At 41.5% G+C, this 23,805-nt stretch overlaps 1 protein-coding gene across 1 annotated transcript in view; it reads right to left on the reverse strand.

The window, feature by feature from the left end:
* The window catches only part of LOC311234104 (carbohydrate sulfotransferase 15-like), a 37,243-nt gene that overhangs the window by 7,016 nt on the left and 6,422 nt on the right, over positions 1-23,805 (reverse strand). The gene's annotated exons all lie outside the window — the stretch shown is intronic.

A 23,805-nucleotide genomic window follows, 5' to 3' on the forward strand; every position in this document is an offset into this window, starting at 1 on the left:
AAGGTAAGAACGCGCTACGAGGGCCATTTCATGTATGCACGAGGAAGGACAATAATGATGATCTAGCGTTGATTTCAGGAAGATTCGTTAATCAGCCGGAAAATGACAACGTGTTTTGTGTATTCCACTAAAGGGCTATTATCGCGTCTTTCTCTGGAATTACTAGAAATCACCAAAACTATACTCGTATTCAAAACGGTATAAAAACGGAAATGTACTGATGAAAAAACTATCCGTTTCGTACATGTTGACTGCAAGCAACTCACTGATAATCGACGAGTGTATTAGACCCATAGCCATACTTTAAGATACATTTTAAGCACTCGCAAATCTCCCAGTCCTCCCATTGATTAAAGCGGTGGCGCTCTAGCGCCCTCTCGCGCACTTAAGCGTGGCGGTCAATGAGTTAAGACCCTGACCTTCAATGATGAAAACAAGATGGAGGTCTTAGTTGACCTAATTTTGAATGGTCCTCATGGTGCTTCATCCTAAAACCGCTGTTAATATGGTTTTATCCAGAGGCGAATGTTGATTGGCGCTCCCATGAAGAAAAGACAATTCAGCCATATAGATTACAATGTCTATGCAAACATTCCCATGAAATCTTTTTTTAACAAAATTTGGTTCAATAATAACCCATCTTATTCTAACATGGCGATCGGCTGAGACATTTTGTAAAGCTAATCATACAGTAGTTGGCACTCCACATTAAATAATCATATTCAATAATCATAATCTTTTGATATTGGGAAACCTATGCATTTACTCCAATGGGGCAGCAAAGGGATTATTTAACTTTCAGACATCATAGATGAAAGAGGTCTCTTCTTTTTACTTGTATCATCAACTGAGGTCTGCCATGTGTGCTTGTGGAGTACCACAGGGGAGTATACTTGAGACTCACTCACTGTAAAAATGTATCTGTGGAGGAGGCATTGTTTCAAAACACTATAAAATAATGGTGAAGGCGTCATATAGACTTTTACCAATTGACACTCTTTGGAAAAAGGACTTTGGAATAACAAATTCTGAACTTAACTGGCTAACAATATGGAACAATGTTTCCCTCTCTTCTAGAAGTCCTAATCATCAAATGTTACATTTGATTTATTCACAGAACGTATGTCACCCCACACAAACTATTTTGTATGCAACAAAGACAAACACCTAATTGTTATTATGCTCAGGTAATGAAATAGGCACTTTCCTGCACATGGTGTGGGAATGCCCAGGAGTCTCTTAACACTTTGAGTGGCAGCGACGAGAATTCTCGTTAGTTCATGGCAACCGTTGAGTGCCAACCGACGAGAAATCTAGTTTTTAATCGTTTTTTTTTATTATCGATTTCTATACATTTTTCATCAATCTAGCCTCACGTTACCAGTGGGGATCTGTCTGAGCTCGAACAGGGAAAATACCGCCCCCTATCGTCTCTCCGGATGGTATTGCACCCCATTGGATTGGACTGAATGAAATGGATGGGGAAAAAAGAGTCCGGATTCCACATTTTACTTGTCAGGCATGTAATCCGAGCCTATTGCAGTCATCACCCACCATCAGAACAGCGTGGAATATGTCTTTCGACCACCCAGCGTTGGATCAATAAACGCGATCGATATTTGGAATGGCGATCAGGAATTGGAATAATCTTTTTGGAGAACATCTGATCTGAGGTAAGGAATCTATTTTACCAGTCTTGGGATAATCAGAGCTGTTTTCACCTATATATCAACATGTCCCATATGTGTGTGGGCTGTGAGTGTGTGCGTGCTGATCAGGAAATAAGATAATCGATTTTCAGCCCGCTTCTATAGCGTGCATAAGTACACATATACTATCGATAATCTAGCGTTTATTTGAAAACGATTCATAAATAGGCCGAAAAATGACAACGTGTTTTGTGTATTACAGTAAAGCGCGATTCCTGCCGAATCTTTTTTTTTCTTCTGAAAGTTTCAAAAAATGAGCGTTTTTCAAATTGGTATAAAACGGAAATTAACAAATTTAAAAAAATCCGTTTCGACAATGTTGACTGCAAACAAGTCATTGATAAGCGACGGTCGTATTAGACACATAGCCATAATTTAAGATATAGTTTATGCGTTCACAAATGTGAGCGTTCTGTCATTGAATAGAGCGTTGGCACTCAACGGGGTATCTAGGACTGGCACGGCTGGCACGGAAAGTGTTAATGTTGGAGGAGGGTCTCAGGAGGGTCTTCCTCCTCTCTATCATAGTGGGTAGAATTATACCCAACTCACAGATGCGTATGCTTCTTAGTGACACTTCACTCTTACAGCTTTCTATTAATGAGAACAGAATCCTCCTGGCAGGTTTAACAGCTGTAAAAAGAATGGTTGCATGTAGATGGAGACCGCCCCCCTACATTAGCACTGAAAGGTTTGTATGTTGAGTTTATCCATACAAATTAATTTCATTTGAAAATAGCAGAGAGGACGTTTTTTTTAGCTGCTTGGTCAAACCATGTACTATTAAGATAAACATTTGTAACGACCCCAGGCCCAGCCCGTGGTGCTTTTGTGTTCTCCTTTGTGTTCTCCTCTTTGTGGCGTCATCCCTCCGGTTACCCCTTGTTCCTGCCCTTGTCGTCTTGCCCTGTTCGTTTAGTTGAGTTTTATTTTCCGTGTTCACAATTCAGTTCTGTTAATAGCGCCAGCACGGCTGAGCCGTTTATGTTTCTTTTTGTAACTTGTCGTCGTCTAGTAAAGTTTGTATATACGCGTTACCCTGCCGTCTCTGCCTCCTCCATTCCTGTCCGCAAAACTGGGTTCTCCTCTCCTTCCCTCACTACCCCACCATTCCTAACAAACATTAGCTCAAGAGGTCCCATGGGGTTGCCTCACTGTGGTTTTGATCATATACAGTATAGTAGACTAAATGAATTGCAAATTTGTATGCTGTCACCTAATTATGTAAAGCTAATCATAACCACCTTTATTGATTCACTAACATGTCAATGATCGCTGTGTATGTTGTGCACGAGTTTGGATACTGGCAATTATGATTAATGGTAATAAATGGTCTCTGTATTTGTTATATATTGTACACGTGTTTGTTTGAGTGAGAGCTAAGAAATGTGTAGCTCCTGCTTTGTTGAACTACTTGTGTGCTATTTTGTGGCTACCCTGTGATTGATTGATTGATTGAAAACTTTATTAACAGATTGCAGAATGGGTACAGTACAGTACAGCTCAATACATACAATTGTTAAGGGGATGCAGACCAGAGAAATACTTTCGTCTTGTTTACATCAGGGTCCCCCATTTTCAATTCATCGTAACATATATGACATACATGACATACAGATAGACAGTACTGCTACATCTATACATTTATGACATACCAGATTTGCAAATCAGTACTGTTTGTGATACAAAAAGAGTCCAGAAAAAAAAGTATATACATTTGACGTAGAAACTGTACATTGGATTGGGTAGGTGGGGGGGGGGGGGGGATTGTACATTGGAGGTGGTTGGGTGGGTGGGGGGGGGGGGGGGGAGGTTGGGTAGGAGTGGGGTGGGGGGGGTACACTGTACAACTGTACAAACAAAACTGTACATTGGAATATTGACATGACCATACTTGGTAATTTACTGTACATTGGAGGGGGTTGTGTTCGGACATTTACAGTGGCCAGTTTCGAATTGTCTCCCTTAGGTGTTTTTTGAGAGTGTTTTTGAAAGTGGGTAGTGATTCACATTCCTTTACAGCTTTGGGTAGGGCGTTCCACATTGATGTGGCATAATTGCAAAACGTGTTTAGTCCCTTGTTTGAGCCGAATCTGGGTTTAACATGATTTGTGGAGCTCCCTCTGGTGTTGTGATCGTGGTATTCACTGACCTTTGGGAAGTATTTTGACATGTACATGGGTACCTTTGTCGTGTAGTGTATCTTGTAGACCAGGCCCATTGCAAGTTGCTGTACTCTGTCGTCTACTCTAAGCCATCCTAGGTTGTCAAAGTGGGCAGGGGTGAGGTGGGTTCTAGGAGTTAGGTCAAGCAGTAGTCTGACCAGTTTGTTTTGAGATGTTTGTAATTTTGTTTTTAGCGCCTTTGAGGTGCTTTGGTACCATGAGGTACAAGCATAGTCGTAGTACCCTTGAATGAGTGCTCCTGCCAGAGTCTTCAGGCTATTCAGAGGTATTATGATGTTCAGAGGATGAGGCACATTCATTGTCTGGCTATTCAGTCTAATTAGACTAGATAATAGCTAGCCATGTTGTTTTGCACATAGCAACCGTTGTTTCTTCCATCTTTCTGTGAACACCTTCTATAGACGGGTTTCTCATCCACGTCAAACTCAGTGTGCCTGCGCATCAAGGAGGCAAAAAGGTACGTAATCCTGGACAGAACAGTGGGGCACTGGGGCAGACTACAATATACAGTATTTGCATTTGTTAGCCATGCTAGCAATCTAAAAAATCAATCCATGCCAAAGCTAGATAATGTAAAAGGTAAAAGACTCACACACAAAACACAGTATGTTTATAAACAAGAAACCCGTCTATTGACTCCAGTTTATAGGCATACTGCCTGGTGGAGATTTGCGCTCTGTCTAAGTGCATTCTTCTAGTTGATAATATTTTTGACATATTTTATGGGATTAAAAGAGATACCTGTTTCTACCTAGACCACAAGCTTTCTAATGATGTTCAAATTAATCTTGTGAGATGCACTAGCTCTGTGAAATCAACGTGGTGCAACGGGGTGACAGCCATGCAGCTTGTGTCTCATCTACAGCAGCTGGAGAAATACTGTAGAAGTTCAGGCATATGGTATAATGCTCCTCAACTGGTTTAGACCTGTTTCCATGGTAACAGTAGACACCATCTCTTAGCATACAGTTGTCTGACACACAGTAATTATGCTCTGTACAATAAGCTATATTTAAATGCTTGCAATTGCATGGTTCCACACAGTATCAGATGTTGTGTAAAATCAGATAAAGAAAAGTTATGTAATTTTGCACTAGCAACCATAATGATTTCAAATCAGAATGATGTATAGATCTAACCACGTCAGGCCACGTTAGTAGAGTATTGGTATTGGGAGAAATCCCCCAATAATAAAATCCAGTGTCAGAAATCAAAGCAAAGCAAAGGTGTTAGATCCCTCTAAAGGTGATACAAGTGAAAGATTTGTCCAATATCTAACTAATTATCTAAGTCCATAATGTTAAAAGTAACAGATTGGATCGGTACTCTGTATGGGTAAAAAGACAAGAACAGAACCCTATGAGCAGTGAAAAGGTGGTATCTTGTCGTGGAACGTGACATGTCGGATACAGCAGCTTCCTCTCAGGAACAGGGAACAAAGGAGATTTTAAAGGCAGAGCAAAGTAATGTTGTTTGTGAGAACTGTCCTGTACAGTTAAGAGAGCCGGAGACTGAAGTGGTTTGTGAGAACTCTGACTCCTGTACAGTTCAGAGAGCAGGAAACTAAAGTTGTTTGTGAACGAGGTTGATGGAGATGCAGCGATTTGCGGCGACCCGATGGAGTCACGGATAATGGCAGACTTTCAACATATGTGGGAGTGAACTGGTGGAGATAAGCGGAAGCTGGACCTGACCTCTGCAGTGTAATGTGTTGTGGAAGCAAGATCATATCTTGTGATTTTTGCTTAAGTTTGGGGGGGGGGGGGGGGAACACGTGTAAAAAGTATGTAATCAAGAATGTAATCAAGTATGAAATCTTTAGTTAGTCAATCAGTATATATCGGGAAGATTTTGGGTGGTTTGCAGATCTTACTCTCACGTTTGACTGTTTGACGTATACTGTACCCGCTTTAAATTTATCATTTCAGCATTTTTATTAACTTCATATATTTATCCTTTTTGTATATTTACTTAAACGCAAAATTATAGTATGAGGTGATGCAGAGTCCACATAAGAGGCAGTGGCGGCTGGTCCATAGAGGGCGCTCGAGCGCCGCCCCCCCTGGTGGAGAGAGGAGAAGAAATTGTGTTTTTTGATTTTAGATTATGGACCCCTAAAAATAAACTAAACATGTTTAAAATAAATAATAATTACACATTTTAATTATGTTTGTTTTTAAAATGCATAATAACGTTAATATATCAAATATAAATCATTGTTTTGTGCGTGCTATTCTCCCCCCTCGTTTGTGATTCACGTCACTCTCTCATAGAAATCTACCTCCAAACCTGAGCGCTTGACTTAACGCTCACTGACTCTGCGTCACTGCGCGCAAGCAAATACAAGCAATATACATTTAGCCTATCAGGGTCATCAAATATGATGTCTGGGGGCGCGGCTTTCTAGCGCTCTAACAAAGCTTTATTTTGCTTTCCCTGCCTTCTTTTTCAAATGAGAGGATCAGACCCAGCATGGATTCAGACAGGAATGACCGATTTGAAGCACATATCAGATAAAACAAAAAACTAATTTCTTTAATTCGCCCTGTACACATTTAGCATTTAAGAGCATATACATATTGCATATTACATATGAGAGTCCCACACCAGTGTATTTAACCCTTACTTAAGCCTTGTTATTAACAACCTCTCCTGCACATCACACACAGTGTGACACAGTGTTCTCGGTCGTTTACATGGAGAAATGGCGCCACCGTCTGCGAAAATGCGGTATTGCACAACTAATATGACAAAGAAAATCGCCCCCTTTCCCCCCCGCGCCCCTCCTACTTCACGTGTCACAGGCCGCCACTGATAAGAGGACTCAGGGAAGTTTGTACCATGACTGGATGGTTCTTAGGGTCCCTCAAGTATGTTCTGATCTAATGGCTGGATGGTTCTTAGGGTCCCTCAAGTATGTTCTGATCTAATGCCTGGATGGTTCTTAGGGTCCCTCAAGTATGTTCTGATCTAATTATTGGATGGTTCTTAGGGTCCCTCAAGTATGTTCTGATCTAATTATTGGATGGTTCTTAGGGTCCCTCAAGTATGTTCTGATCTAATTATTGGATGGTTCTTAGGGTCCCTCAAGTATGTTCTGATCCAGGGGAAATCAGCTTTTTCCTTTGATGCCTCCAACTCTTGGAATGTCCTCCTCTCTCTGAAGATGGAGGTTCTCTCTTCCCTTAGAATGTTTAAGCATATGATTTCAGACCATTGTGTGACTAGCTGTAGCTGTTTTTAGCTGATTCTTTGTGTTTAATTTTCTGTGAATATTGCTGCTTTATTGTGTCCGTTTTGCATTTGTACGATCGTTGTTTCTGTAAATGAGGGGAAACCTAATTAGAAATTATTCTAAATAAAGGTTGAAATGAAATAAAGGCCATTCAACACGTATGTTCAGATAAGAGTGTTGCCTCAACAGTTACCATTAAAGGAACACTCCAACATTATGAGTGATGCGCTTACTGTCTTCCCCAGAGTCAGAGAAGAAGATAGATACCAATTTCCTCTCTGTGCGTTCAGTAGAAAATTATCCGGCTGCAAGCTAGCCTAGCTTAGCACGAATTAATGGAAGTGGATATAGACCACTAGCCTATAGCTGTTGGCCAAAAACACCTCTCCTAGAGTTTTAAGTTTCCACCTCCATTCAACGTTCGATTAGTGATCGAACACAGAAGTGTCGTCGGGGAAGATTTGTGTCTGCCCCGATGATACACATCTATATCATAGATACCATACAGGAGTTGTGTTAAGCCTAGGGTACATATATATACGGATGTATTAAGCTAAGGGCAGGGCTCGAAATTGCGACCGAAATTGTATCGGTGCAACCTCAAAATATAATTGGGAGCATTCGTGCGAGTGCAAATAATTGTTCTGGTGCGACCTCCTCCCCCCCCCCTCTCTCTGTCCATTCGCTAGTTTGTCACTCAGTATGTGCCTTGTGAGTTGACAGTGACCATTCTAACCAATCAAACGTGAGCTTGACGTTCTTACATTTAATGCTGATTTTAGATTGGTTAAGATTAGCCTCCTCCCTCATTTGGCAGGTGGATTTGCGATGTAATGTACCATTTAAAAGTTGAAAAGATTAAATATACGTTACGGGGATCAAGTGGGACATTTGTTGTGGTGTGGCAACCCTTTATCTCGTATGTGGAACGGTTGACTACGTCTCTCACCTCCTGAAACAAGGATACTGTAAAGGAACAACTCTGTAACATGAAATACTCTGAGAGCTTTGAATTTTTTGATATTTTTTTATTTATATATATATACATCTTTTTTATTTTATTTGGTTTTTTTAATAATTTTTTTTGTTTATTTTTATTTTTTTTATTATTATTATTATTATTATTATATATATTAGGGCTGACCCCTATTAGTCGATTAGTCGACTAATCGGTTGAAAGGAGCCGTAGTCGACTGGCCAACCTCTTAGTCGAATATATAAAAAAATAAATAAAAGCAAATATTTATTATTTTTTATTTTTTATAAAAAAAATTATCATTCTTTCCAAAAGAAAAGAGGCCTAGAAGCGTGGCTAACGCTAATGGCACGCATACCAGAGGCTAACTGCCTACGAAAACAGTCACAGAGGCACTGAAAGAGGATTTCACCCATCTAATGAACACACTAGACTAGACAAATATCAAGATGTATCCAAAAAATTTTTTACCAATAGTCGACTAATGGCAAATTTTGGCCAATCATAGTCGGCCATCCAAATCCTTAGTCGGGGACAGCCCTAATATATATATATATATTTCTTTCTACATATTTTTTGGTGTTGGTCTGTTTTTTTGTTTGTTTTTTGTTTGTTTTGTCGATAAGTGTATGTATGTCACGTTCGTATTGTCTACTGTAATGTCTAAAAAAAACGAATAGAAAATATCAAATATAAAAAAAATATTAGCCTTCAAGCCTCGCTGTCTTCTCTCATCCTACAGAAAGTTGTTGACGCACACACACGTTCACACATGCTGCTCCCAGTGCTCGCATTGCCCCTGCCCCTCCCCCTCACAGACCCGTATAGTCAACATCTCTCATTCGCTCTGAAGAGAGCAAGAGTGCAGCTCCTCTTTCAACATCACTTAACAAAATGACTCAGTAAACTATTCACTTTAGTTTAATGCACACGGCGTTGTCTAACGTTATGTAGCTGGCTAGCTACTGATAGGCGCTCGTGTCAACGGCTGATACCATCATAGGCATTCGTTTTTGCAGCTGTTGACTAGCTAGCTAGCTAACGTTAGCTACCTAGCAACTGTAGCTAGCTAATACTGACTACTACCTTTTAATTCGCAATGGAGTGGAGCTAACTAACTGTACAAATCGATGTGATTGGCTGAGACTGTATTTTGTACAGTTGGCTGCCTGGCTGTCGTGGATTCGGGTAGCCAGCTAGCTGGCTGGCAGTTCATAGTGCAGTAGTTTGTGTATCTATGTACATTGATGATAAAGAGGGGTTTCCCCCTCCTAATGTACAGTCTCCTCCCCATCATATGTATATATTTTATGTTAGGATTTCTGGGTAACAGTACTGTATATTTGCATATTGTATATGTCACAAATGTAACAGTACTATATACCTGTATGCCATCTATGTCCCTATGTCATAAATGTCATGTATGTTGTGTATGTCATAAATTTCACTATGAATTGAAAATGGGGGACCCTGATGTAAACAAGACAAACGTCTTTCTCTGGTCTGCATCCCCTTAATAATTGTGTGTATTGAGTAGAGATGCACCGATATGAAAATTTGCGGCCGATACCAATACAGATTGTTCAACTAACACAATCGACCGATACCGATATTTGTGACAATTAAAAAAAAAAAAAAAAAAAATATGAAACTACTGTATATTTGTATGTCTCTAAATGTTTTGATGAATTGAAAATGGAGGACCCTTATGTAAAAAAGCCGAAAGTCTTTTTCTGGTCTTCATCCTCCAGTCTTAGCACTGTTGTTGTATTGAGCAGTACTGTATTGTACCCATTCTGCAATCTGTTAATAAAATGTTCAATCAATCAATCAGACAAATGTATAGAAAAGCTTTTATTATAACCATATAACAAAAAATGATATTATTGTTTATGAAAATGTTTTAGCCCTATGCTTGACTATTATTGTAGGCATGGCAACAAATAAAAGAATAATAATAAAATGAATAAATAAAATATTAAATAAATAAATAAATAGGCTACACGTCTCTCTTTTTGTGTTACAAATTGTGCTCACCGATATGAACATAGGCCTCTTTACTTACTTAAAAAAGAAAACATCAAGAAATATGTTTATGGTATTCCATCATGCCATGTGTGTTTTTTATATATTTTATAATGCTCATGATTATTGCTGAAGTCTGAGTCATACAATACCCACTGGCTTTCATAACCTAACAGACTAACTTGACTAAAAAGACTAAAAAGTTTATGAGTTTTAAGAGTTTAAGAGACAGCACTCACTGTATCTCTCTCGAACAAAGCTCCATGTTCTCCAGTAATATCTCCATAATCTGAGTTTGCAATGCATGATGTGTCGTGTCAGGTACAACAGAACAATTTTGATTGACAGTCGATTCTGCCAATTACGTCACACCGCTTGCACCCACCTCCTGCTGTTCTTACCACCAATCGGCAAGAGCTTATTCGTTTTTTACTTCCGGGAAGTCCGCCATTGATCTTCACGAGAGAACCACAACAAACTTACCGTAGCTAATAATAACTAAGGCTGTCAAATATATCGCGTTAATATCGCGTTAACTCCCGATTCTATTAATGTCACTAATTTTTTTAACTCAAGATTAACTAAAAAAAAAAAAAAAAAAAAAAAAAAAAAAATTACTAGACTTCACTCAGGTGTATTATTGATGCTCTCATTGATGCTATGTTTGTTTCTGAAGTGTGTGTGTGTGTGTGTGTGTGTGTGTGTGTGTGTGTGTGTGTGTGTGTGTGTGTGTGTGTGTGTGTGTGTGTGTGTGTGTGTGTGTGTGTGTGTGTGTGTGTGTGTGTGAGATATAGAGAGAGAGGGGGGTGAGAGAGATGAGGAAGGGGCAAAAGAGAAAAAGAGCTGGGAGAGTGTGTGTGAGGGAGAGAGGGGGGTGTGTGATTAATCAGCCCTTGTGTGTGTGAATGTAACAAGTTCCTAACGTTTTCTTTCCCCTATTATTTCATGCACACTTTATTCATTGTTTTAAATTATTATTTTCTTTTAAGTTATTTTGTGCATCACTCTGTTTTGAATTTGATGCAAATTTGCAATGCATGAGGGTCATCCTTTTGTGTTAAATGGCTGCACAAAGCAAGCATTTGTTGACTCGCATGTTGATAAGAGTATTAAAACTTGGAACTTGAAAAAGATCTGTTTAAGGTATAAAAAAAAATTAAAAATAAAGATGCGATTAATTTGCAATTAATCGCGAGTTAACTATGGACAATCATGCGATTAATCGAGTTAAATATTTTAATCGTTTGACAGCACTACTAATAACGTTAGCTCTCCGCGGCCCACCAGTAGACTACCAGCGCTCCGCAGGAGTACTAAACGAGGCATAATGATTTTACTGCAACGAATGTTATAATAAAAGCTTTTCTATACATTTGTCTGATTGAAAACTTTATTAACAGATTGCAGAATGGGTACAATTCAGTACGGGCTCTCTGAGCAAAGGAAGGAAGTGAGAGATATGAATGAGTAATGCTTGCTATGGTCGGGTAAATACGCTGATGTTATTGAATGTGTAACTATATAACGTTAATGCCACAAAACAAATGCCTTTGTTAACTTTGATGCAGTAGCGTGTGTGTGTGTGGGGGCGGGGTTGTGCAGGTTGCTTGACTGAAAAGTTTTTCAAAGTTTGAACGTGTGGACCAGATTGACGCAACACAAATTGACAGATATTTATCGGCCGCTGCCATCGGCAAATTTGAATTTATTGGCCGATAGGCCGATGGCAGTCAACAAGGCACTTATCGGCCGATACCGATACCCGACCGATATATCGGTGCACCCCTAGTATTGAGCCGTACTGTATTGTACCCATTCTGCAATCTGTTAAATAAAGTTTTCATTCATTCATTCATTCATTCATTAGCTGGCTGTTGTTGGCTGAAAGATCGAGTTCTCTCATAGCCGTGAGTAATCGATCAATCGATTACTCAAGCCCACCCCTATAAGCTATACAAAAAGAAAGTGACTGATCTAGTGAGCTAGAATCGGAATATTCCACCCATAAATAGCTAATGTCAAATGGAAGTATTGTATATTCTGAAAAGTATACTGTTTGAAAGTGGTCAGACAGTTCCCTCTGTGTGTAATACAGACAGTCGTCACACATTCGTAAATAACATTTACAGAAAAGCTTATTGTGCACTGTAATAAAAGACGTTTCGTTCAATGGGGGATTTTTTTATGTACCGAATAACGTGAAACCGTGGTATTTTTGCCCAAGGTTATCGTATCCTCAAAATGTCATATCGGCACATGCCTAGTCTACACTATAGGCTACACTTCTTCTTCTTTCGTGTAACGTCAGAGGTCCAACTCCGTATCTTGTAGCCATGCCCTTAACTCTGGTCCCACATCAAAGAGGCTGGCTTCCGAGGGTGGTTTGTATAGGGGGCAGATGGTCAGGATGTGGTCAACAGTCTGCTCAGGGTCTCCACACTCACATGCAGCACTGTCTGCCAGGCCCCACTTCTTTAATGATGCTTTAAAGCGACCAACCCCAGATCTTAAACGGTTCAGCAGAACCCATTGCCGGCGTGGAAGATCGTCTCCTGTGGCGCCATCTCCTGGATCCCAGATGTGGTGGTGGATACGGGTTGGCCCAGCACTCTCCCACTCTCTCTTCCAGGCTGCCGCCAGCCATCCATTTCTGGATAGGTCCTCAGCGGTGGAACGGAGCATCTCTTGTGCCACCTTGTTGTAGGGGTGGCGGGACTTGAGTCTGCTCATAGGTGCTGTTGTTGTTGTGGTGTTGTGTAGGATGTGCCAGTCATGCTTCACTGCCTTCCTTGCTAGGGCGAGAGTGGCAGCCTCTCGTCGTAGGCCAGCTGGCTACACTACTAGGTCTACACTACTATAGTTTAAGGCTACTTTCACTGTTTTACTGCATTACAGTACTGTTATATTGTCATTTTTTTTTATCAATAAAAAAGAATATATTACATATATATTGTTGGTGTTCCTTACATTTTGATGGGTGCTCCTACATTTTTGCTGGTGCTCCCTTTGCTAACTTTTTTAAAAATGTTAATTTCGAGCCCTGTAAGGGCTTATGAAGGCATATTCATTCTTCTTTCTCACGTTCTGTAGGTCCACGTCAATCTGACCTGATCACCATATAGCACATTGTAGGAGGAGTCTGATTCCAGACTCAACATCCTGTGAGATTTAGATTTAGAGTTCAGAGAACAAGGAACTGTCATTAAAATTAGCAGCATTTCCCTTTATTTTGTATTTATTTATTTATTTATCTTTTGCCCTTTTTTTAGGGCACTCCATCCACCCCCCCCCCCCCCCCCTCTTCGGGGAACAACTTTACTGTATTATTTATTATACATTTTAACTATTTACAATGCAAAATACAATAAAAATTGTAGTAAAATAAGAAAAATCGTGACATTTCATTGCCCTCTCGGAGAGGGGAGTAAGTAAAGTAGGGGGTGAGGAGGGGGATTGAGAGAAGGGTGGGTTGTGGAGTGGCTCACAGGTCAATCTCATGTGATTAGGAGCCTAGATTATCCACAAGCAATTCCCAGATGCTATTAAATTGTGAGACTTCGATGTGATCCACGGTTGAGATTGTTTCCTGTGATATGTAATTTGAGAGAAGGCCCAACCATTGCCCAGTATTCACATTTTGTCTTGTCTTCCAGTTTAAGAGGATAGTTTTCTTCACGACAGCTAGAGAAATGAGCAGGGGTTTGGTGTTCTGGACTATTAAATGGATAGCAGTAGTATCCCCGAGTAGACAGAGGGAGGGGGAGAGAGGAATGCTGCTGCTCATGACCCGGGATAGTGTATTGATTACGGAATTCCAGAAGTCTTGAACAGGTGGGCAGAGCCAGGTGGCATGGAAATAGTTGTCTGGGGTGTTGAGGGTGCAATGGGAGCATACATCTGTGCGGGGTCATCCCTATGTTCCCCGGCTTCTATGTTCCCCGCTCCCAAAAAAAGGGTTCTATGTTCCCCGGGTCCTAGATGAGCCATTCTCAAACAGTGGGCCAGTGAGCGTCATGCTCACTCTCAGGGATGTCAGGAAATTGCAATGCAGTGTTTCCGTTGAAACATTTACATTTACTGTACATTTAGTAATTTAGCTGATGCTTTTATCCAAAGCGATTTTACAAATTGTGTACAACAAGTCAGCAGGAGGGGTAGGCCTACACCTCTGGCGGCAGTGGTAGCATAGAAAGTAGTAGTATAGACATAATAGTAGCATAGTAGTATTAGTAGTAGTGGGTGACAATATTGTCACAAGGAAAGATGAAATTACCTACCTGGGTTCCATCCTAGAGGCTAATCTTTCATGTGACAAAATGGCATCCAATGTAATAAAAAAAGTCAACCAACGAACTCGATTCTTGTACCGGATCTCCTCTCTGGTAAAAAAGAATACCCTGAAGTGTGAGGTTTTGTCCGCTCCCCACCCACTCGCTCCGTTCCTTTAAGGTATTTTGTTAATTAATTGCATTCCGCGCCTCACGCTTCTTTCCTGTAAGATGCCGTGTGATTGGTGCTCTCCCCACCACACGCTTCTGGAGCAATGATCAATTTCATCCCGCAGCTGTCACAGCTTGTCATTAAGCGCCCCGTGGCTTTAAATACCCTGATCTCCCTAATATCGATGTTGGATCGTTTTGAATATTCCCTGCATCTGCCTTTCTTTCCCGTCGCTGTCTGTTGCTCCCCAGGACTCTCGTGAAGTATCCCTGTTGGAGAACCTGATTCCCCATACGAAGCTACGCCTCGTTTATCTGCCCGCTTTACGCGTTGCGCTCTGGTGAGTTTTTGGAAACAGTCTTTTTTGGATCAATCGTTTTTGTGTGTTTGTGAAACACCGAAGAGATCCCGTTTTGTTATACTGTTCTCACCTATTTTTTGTTGTAGGATTTTCACGTTGGATTACCGTATTGTTTTTTCTCTGGACACTGCTAACTGTGTGTATCACACCGAAGATCAAGTCACTTGGATATATTGTTTGGATCAGTCACCTCTCTGTTTCTATTGTGCGCTGAGCTAACTGGGATTTCTCTCTCCCCCTCCGTTTCCACCTGGAGTGTATGCTGGGGGGATCTGCAGAGCGGCTCAGACGTCACAAGCAAATTCCTCACCATCACCGTCTGGGAGAATCTGCAGAGCCGCAAACATTCTTCACATGCCAGATTCCCCGTTTGTTCTGTTTTCCACCTAATTCAATCTTGTGACGCTGTGAATAAACACGCCCTTGTTTTTGGCTAACTCTGAAACAACTCTCTCTGTGCCGTTGCGCTTGGGGTCGGTTACAAACCCTAACATGAAGACTCTGGCAGGAGCACTCATTCAAGGGTACTACGACTATGCTTGCACCTCATGGTACCAAAGCACCTCAAAGGCACTAAAAACCAAATTACAAACATCTCAAAACAAACTAGTCAGACTACTGATTGACCTGACTCCTAGAACCCACCTCACCCCTGCCCACTTTGACAACCTAGGATGGCTTAGAGTAGACGACAGAGTACAGCAACTTGCAATGGGCCTGGTCTACAAGATACACTACACGACCAAGGTACCCATGTACATGTCAAAATACTTCCCAAAGGTCAGTGAATACCACGATCACAACACCAGAGGGAGCTCCACAAATCATGTTAAACCCAGATTCGGCTCAAACAAGGGACTAAACACGTTTTTGCAATTATGCCACATCAATGTGGAACGCCCTACCCAAAGCTGTAAAGGAATGTGAATCACTACCCACTTTCAAAAACACTCTCAAAGAACACCTACGGGAGACTGCAATTCGAAACTGGCCCCTACAAATGTCCTAACCCAGTTGTACAGTAAATTACCAAGTAAGGCTTTGTCAGTATTCCAATGTACAGTGTACAGTGTGCCCCCCCCCCCCACCTCCAATGTACAGTCCCCCCCCCACCCAACCCCACCCCACCTACCCAACCTCCTCCAATGTACAGTTTCTACGTCAAATGTATATACACTCTTTTCTGGACACTTTTTGTATCACAAACAGTACTGTATTTGCAAATCTGGTATGTCATAAATGTATAGATGTAGCAGTACTGTCTATCTGTATGTCCTGTGTGTCATATATGTTATGATGAATTGAAAATGGGGGACCCTGATGTAAACAAGACGAAAGTCTTTCTCTGGTCTGCATCCCCTTAACAATTGTATGTATTGAGCTGTACTGTACTGTACCCATTCTGCAATCTGTTAATAAACTTTTCAATCAATCAATCAATCAATATAGACATAGTAGCATAGAAGGTAGTAGTTGTATAGGCCTAGTAGCATAGTAAGTAGTAGTATAGACATATTAACATAGTAGGTAGTAGTATAGGCATAGTAGCATAGCAAATAGTAGTATAGACATATTAGCATAGTAGATAGTAGTATAGGCATAGTAGCATAGTAATAATAGACATAGTAGATAGTAGTATAGGCATAGTAGCATAGTAAATAGTAGTATACAGGGCTGTACACTGCGACGAGATTATCGCAAATTGGCCCTTAATTTGGCCCGTGCGAGTGGAAAATAATATTTGGGGGCAACCTTGCGAGTAGTGATTTAAACCCTTCATTCGCATTTCACTCCTAAATTAATCCATACAAATTGGATAAAAAATTGTTTAAACATTAGCCTACAACCAGGGTTGTACAGTGGGACATAATGTTGCGGTGCTATGAAAAAATCTGTCGGCAATGAATGAATTTACTGCGTAGCTGCCTGTGTGAAAAAAAGATTTGCGTGTGAAGTGAATCTGGGCCACGCTATATAGGCCTACTTCGTAGTTGTAGTCTATCGTGCGATTAAATACCATGTCCCGTCTGCATAGAGTCCATACATCCAACACCAAATCCCATAATTCCTAGCGAACAATCGAATCGAAACTGAATGTGGCATCTTCCTTTCAATAAATTTAAGCCGCTAATTTAGCTCTGCAAGAAGAACGGAGCGGATATCAGTCCATCTTATGACAACCACGTCCAATGTGGAGAGATGATAAGAGACCATAGCCGATTAAATTAAGTCCGATCTGGCAGTGATGATTGACGGGGACACACTTCTAACGTTCAGGTTCAGCCATGCATTAGGTGAGTCGCCCACTATTAGGACGTTTTTCAATACTTAAATACCGTCTACTTAAATTTCCCTCCGGGGATCAATAAAGTATCACCTATCTATCTATCTATCTAATAATGAGACAATATGCAAATAAGATAATACTAATAATTGTCACGGTTCCCCGTATGAAAGTGGCTTGCAACTTACTGCTGGTAAAATCACTGTTTATTTCTCGTTTTGCATAGTATTACATTCCTCTTCTATAAACAATCAAAGTCCTACCGTAAGAGCCTCATACGGGTCAATTAAACCTTTTTGATTAGAGTCTTTCCTTCGAGCTAAGTTGAACTGAACATTTTACTGTCAAAAGCGCAAACTTAAACAAGGTTGCGTCGCAACACGGTTTTCAAAATAAAGGTCACATATACAAATACCCCTCAATTCTTATTAAAAAAAGTCCTGGATATACATAAACATTAATTGGCATAGATCTCTATAAACGGCCCAACACATTGATCACTTTAGGCACACCCTGAAACCAGTAACATCACAAATATGAAGCGAGTAATTACCCATAAAAATAATAAACCTTTCATGGGGTTATTTACAATAATAATAATTCATTTTATGTATAAAGCACTTTTCATTGTGAAACAAAGGTATGCAGAGTTTCTTGTCCTCCTGATTAATGCAATGGTGTGTGTGTGTTGTGGTGATCTCATTCAAGGAGCACTACAAGCGCGCGCACACACACACACACACAGTTTGTTGTTTTTGTTCTATTAGTGATTTACACACTCTCAGTTGGTTCATTATAAAAGATACAAACCTGAAAACAAACGCACTTAAATGTTAAATAAAAGGACCATTGCCGGAGAGTCAGCATTACCTTGGCTCGGGCTGATCGCTATACTAACTCGTTTGGCTGAGTTAGGGGGAGGGGAGCCGTGGGTGGGTCCTGGGCGTTGTGGACAGCGACCCCTACAGTTCGGTCGGGGCGTCTGCTCAGCGAAGGTAGGATCTGGTGAGAGGTAGTGCGGCCTCCCACACATTACACTCTCCCAGTGAGAATCTGCGCGGCCAGGCTGGCTGCCGGCTGGCTGCACATGCGTCGGAGGAAAGCATGTGACAGTCTCCGGCCTCTCGGACCAACAGTAGGGGAAAGTGCGCAACAACCAGGAAGGGGGTTGGGAATTGGCATAACGACTAACAGTGGGATGGGAGAAAAATCGGAAAAAGAAGGAGGGGGAAAAAGATATATAAAAAAAAAAAAAAAGGGACCACAGTAATGAGGCAGGAGGAACATATTTTTTTGCACTATAATGGTAAAATTGTTATTTAAAAATGTGCCCCTAAAAAATATTCTGTGCCCCTAAATTTCTCATTTAGGGGCAAGTGTGCCCCTAGTGAAAAAGCTTAGCGTACAGCCCTGGTGCTGTCAATCGATACAAATATTTTATCTAATTAATCGCATGATTGTCCATAGTTAACTCGCGATTAATCGCTAATTAATCTAATTTATTTGTATTTGTTTATTTATCTACCTTAAACGGATATTTTTCAAGTCCCAAGTTTTAATACTCTTATCAACATGAGTCAACAAATGCTTGCTTTATGCAGCCATTTAACACAAAAGGATGACCCTCATGCATTACAAATTTTCATCAAATTCAAAACAGAGTGATGCACAAAATAACTTATAACAATGAATAAAGTGTGCATGAAATAATAGGGGAAAGAACGTTAGGAACTTGTTACATTCACCCACACAAGGGCTGAGTACTCACACCCCCCCCTCTCTCTCTCACACACACACACTCTCCCAACTCTCTTTTTCTCTTGCCCCTTCCTCATCTCTCACCCCCTCTCTCTCTCTATCTCACACACACACACACACACACACGCACACTTTGAGTCAGAAACAAACATAGTATCAAATGAGAGTATCAATAATACACCTGAGTGAAGTCTAGTAAAAAAAATATTAAAAAAATAAATGTATTTTTTTCTAAAAGGTTTATTGTGAGTTAAAAAAAATTGTGCTGTTAATAGAATTGTGCGTTAACGCGTTAATACTGCATTAACTTTGACAGCCTTAGTATAGACATATTAGCATAGTAGATAGTAGTATAGGCATAGTAGTATAGTAAATAGTAGTATAGACATATTAGCATAGTAGATAGTAGTATAGGCATAGTAGCATAGTAGATAATAGTAGGAGGAAGAAAAGTGCTAGAAATAAAAAATGTTTTAAAGACAACCGCGCTTCCCAAGAGTTTTCAATTGTAGGGACAGTAGGGACGACCAGCGCTGTTTTTAGTGCTTCCCTTAGCCACTGCCAGCTGAAAAGGATGTTTCCCATGGATACGCTGCCTAATTAGACAACAGATGCATGCATCTGAACACTCACACACTCACACAGAAAGTATGGACACTTATACAACGGCATGCAAATTTCTCGATTCTGATTGGCCATTCACACGTCTTTATTGGTAACAATCCACGGTCCTGGGCTCAGGACCCGCCCACAACCAAATCACATAACCCTCCCCGGCTCACTCCGGGAGAAAACAGGATCGCGGAGAACAAATGGTTATGTTGAAAGCACCATAACGACTAAATATGAAGCGATTCTGTCAAGGGGAATGTGTTAGTATTTTAAACAATGTTGGATGATGTAATTGATGGGTCTTGACTCAATCTAGAACAAAAGAAAAATCGCGGATTGATTGATAGATTAATTGATTGATTTAAATTTCTTCCTTCCTACTTTCCGACTGCAGCGTTCTCTCTCACACTGTCCGACGCTGGCGTACCCACAAACACACACATACGCACACACACATACACACACACACATACACACACACACACGCACACGCACACACACACTGTGACACACACACACACACACACACACACGCACACACACACACACACTCCTGTCTGCAACAGCGGGGGAGTCAGACTGAGAGAGAAGCAGCGCTGTTTTAAGTGAGCATGGTCTATTGAATTGATTGATTGGTTGATTGCTAATTTTATTACTGTACCCCTGGTTTCCAACTGGTTAAGTTTAGGCTAAAAGAAATAAATAAAAAAATAGGGCGAAGAAAACGTTTTTTTCCTATAGGGCAAAGAAAACGTTTTAATAAATTTTCAATCAATCATTCCAATAATACACAGTTGGATGTGTTAGTTGGTTGGATGCACTTCAAGCTGCTTCCACATGAGGCAACTTCTCTCAATCATTCCAATAATACACAGTTGGATGTGTTAGTTTGGTTGGATGCACTTCAAGCTGCTTCCACATGGAGTTGTGGGAACTACTTTTTCTGGCGGATGGTTTTTTCAATAAATCTTCGATTAATGTGTGTTTATTGTATAGAAATAAGGTTGGATGAATCTGGCAGTTGTATAAAAGCTTTACACCACGTGCAGTCGTGATTTGTGACCAATAAACCATGCCTAGGGGGGTCTAACGACCCTCGGCTGCGCCTCGGGCCTAACAACCACCCCTAGGCATGGTTTATTGGTCACAAACCACTCCTGCGTGTGATGTAATGCTTAAATACGGCGTTGCGCAATATGTCGGGGCTCCCCCGCAGGTCGGACCATGGGGCCCCGCCCCCTCCCCTAAATCAATAATAGAGTACATGGGATAGACATCGCGGCCACTTTTTTAAATGTTTATCTTTTTCAGGCATCTTTTGTAAACAGTAGGAACTTTCTGTATAAAGATGCATCTGATTTAAACAGTATAGGGTCAGTAGGCACTTTCTGTATAAAGATACATCTGATTTAAACAGTAAGGTCAGTAGGAACTGTATAATAATATACATCTGATTTAAACATCATTGACAAATACAAACAAGTGGCTGTGTATTTTTTGTAACATGAAGGTTGTAGAACGCTATCATCATTGGAGTTCATACAACGGAACAGTTCACATATAACATTCTGTATAAAAGTAGCCTACAAAAAACAAACAAACAAAACACATCCTATAGGCTACATAGAGGATGCAATCAGGAGCTGCTTTGTAGGCCTATTATTTTATACGAGCGTGTCTCCTGGCATTGTTCTGCGCAAAGTCCTGTATGACAGTCTTTAAATCTATACTGCGCGCGCGCGTCGGCTCTCAATACTAAGGACAGCTAACCCAGACAGTCTCTCTTGCGACATTGTGCTCCTCAAATAGGTATTTATTAATTTAAGTTTTGAGAAAGATCTCTCAGCACTGGCAACAGTCACGGGTATAGTTAAAAAACAATTTCAGTGCTGTGGCAACATCGGGGATACTTGGCAAAATGGACTGATTTTCAATGAGCAGGGTTTGTGCAAGGTCTTTGATTGTTCCACGCTCAATGTTCTTTATAGTATTAGGCCTAAGAGCATTACGCGTCTGTCTTTGAAGAGACTGTGGACCCCCCATGATGATGCCAGCTCTTGCGCGTGCGCTTTTAAGCCATCAAACTCTCCTCGGAGTTGGGCAAGTGTGTCGGTTGCGTTACCAAGCATTGCTGTCGCCTGTAACAGGTCCACGTCTTTGCGCTGGAGATAATTATAATGATACACTGTTGTACTACAGCATACACATGACAGGGATGGGGTGCCTAGCAACATAGCAGGGAGGGGGGGGCCCCGCCCTCTGCGCCCTGTTCCCGCGTTACGAAATCTATGAGGATAGCCTACAGTGGGGGCGGGGCCCCCTAAGCTCCGGGGCTCCCCCGCGCCGTGGGGGGTGCGGGGGCCTCCCCTACGCCACTGGACACATACAGTACTACAGTACAAGGTTATTATAGTTAACAAAAACTAGATGAAAAACTAAAGCTATGTGTGAGGGGAAAAAAACATTTTAGTTAAAGGAACCTTAACCAAACCCTTTAACTGAAATAAAAATGTAAAACTAGACTTTAGAAAGAAAAAAAATTAACTAAAACTGCATTGTGTACTTAGAAAACGAACTAAAATAAAATAGAAATATACATAAAGTGTCTTTAGCTTCAGTCTTTGTCAATTTGGTAAAGTTAACACAACAAGCATGAGGAAGCTTTGGTGCATAATGTTCATTGAGACTCAGATGTCTACATGACTGTGAGTGATTTGTATTACAGAATATGCCACCTGTTCTGAACTTCTTAAATCTTGCCCCTGACAAATACCACCCATATTACAAAGAAAAGTATAAATCTAATTATGAAACTAATAAGAACTAAACAATTTTAAACCATAAAAACTAAACTGAAACTAGCAAACCCACTCGGGAAACAAATAGAAACTAAATTGAATCGAAAACCTACAATTTAAAACGAATGAAAAATACAAAACTATAATAACCCTGGTACAGTAGCTACAGTATGCACCCTCACACAAACACACCTCATACAAAAACATGTGTACACACACACACACGCTCGGTTTGGTGTAGACAGTGGCGCTGCTGGCTCTCCGGCTAGTGACGTCACTGGCACGCCGGCTGTTGTGGAGGGGGGGGGGGGTAACCGCGGGGGGGCGGGGACGCTCTCTCGTTGTCGGAACACAGTGTGAGAAGAGCATTTATGCAGGTAAACACCAGGAAGGCTGCTGGCCCAGATGGTATAACAGGACGCATACTTAAGTCCTGTGCCAACCAGCTGGCCCCGGTGTTCACCGCCATATTCAATCAATCCCTGGCGGAGTCAGTGGTCCCTGCCTGCTTCAAGATGTCTACCATCATCCCTGTACCGAAGAAACCCTCCCCAACATGTCCAAATGACTACAGACCGGTGGCACTCACCTCTGTGGTCATGAAATGTTTCGAGAGGCTGGTCAAGGACCACATTTGTGCCTCCCTCCCCAGTGATATGGACCCTATGCAATTTGCATACAGGACAAACAGGTCCACTGACGACGCGGTCTCCCAGGTACTGCACAGCACCCTCTCTCACCTTGACCGTCAGAAGGGGGGCTATGTGAGACTGTTGTTCATTGACTACAGCTCAGCGTTCAACACCATAGTCCCCACCAGACTGGTGGACAAGCTGATCGAGCTAGGTCTGAGCTCCGCCCTGAGCGCCTGGGTACTGGACTTTCTGAGTGAAAGACCCCAGGCGGTCAGGGTGGGGGGTCAGACCTCCAACACCATCACCCTGAGCATCGGGTCCCCCCAGGGCTGTGTTCTGAGCCCCCTGCTGTACTCACTCTACACACACGATTGTGTGGCCAAGTTCAGCTCCAACTCCATAGTGAAGTTCGCAGACGACACGGTGGTGGTGGGGCTGATCTCGGACAACGACGAGAAGGCCTACCGGGAGGAGGTTGAGGTACTGGAACGCTGGTGCCAGGACAACAGCCTACTCCTGAACATTCGTAAAACCAAGGAGCTGATCGTGGATTATAGGAGAGGACAGCAGGAGACGCACACACCACTGATGATTAACGGGGCTACCGTGGACAGGGTGAGCAGCTTTAAGTACCTGGGGGTCCACATCTCAGAGGATCTGACATGGTCAACACACATAGACACAGTAGTAAAGAAGGCGAAACAGCGCCTCTACCACCTGAGACAGTTAAGGAAGTTCAGAGTATCGGGGAAGATACTCCAGTCCTTCTACTCAGGGGCTGTAGAG

The sequence above is a fragment of the Notolepis coatsorum genome (genome assembly GCF_963971535.1).
Source record: "Notolepis coatsorum genome assembly, chromosome: 9".
Classification (NCBI taxonomy): domain Eukaryota; kingdom Metazoa; phylum Chordata; class Actinopteri; order Aulopiformes; family Paralepididae; genus Notolepis; species Notolepis coatsorum.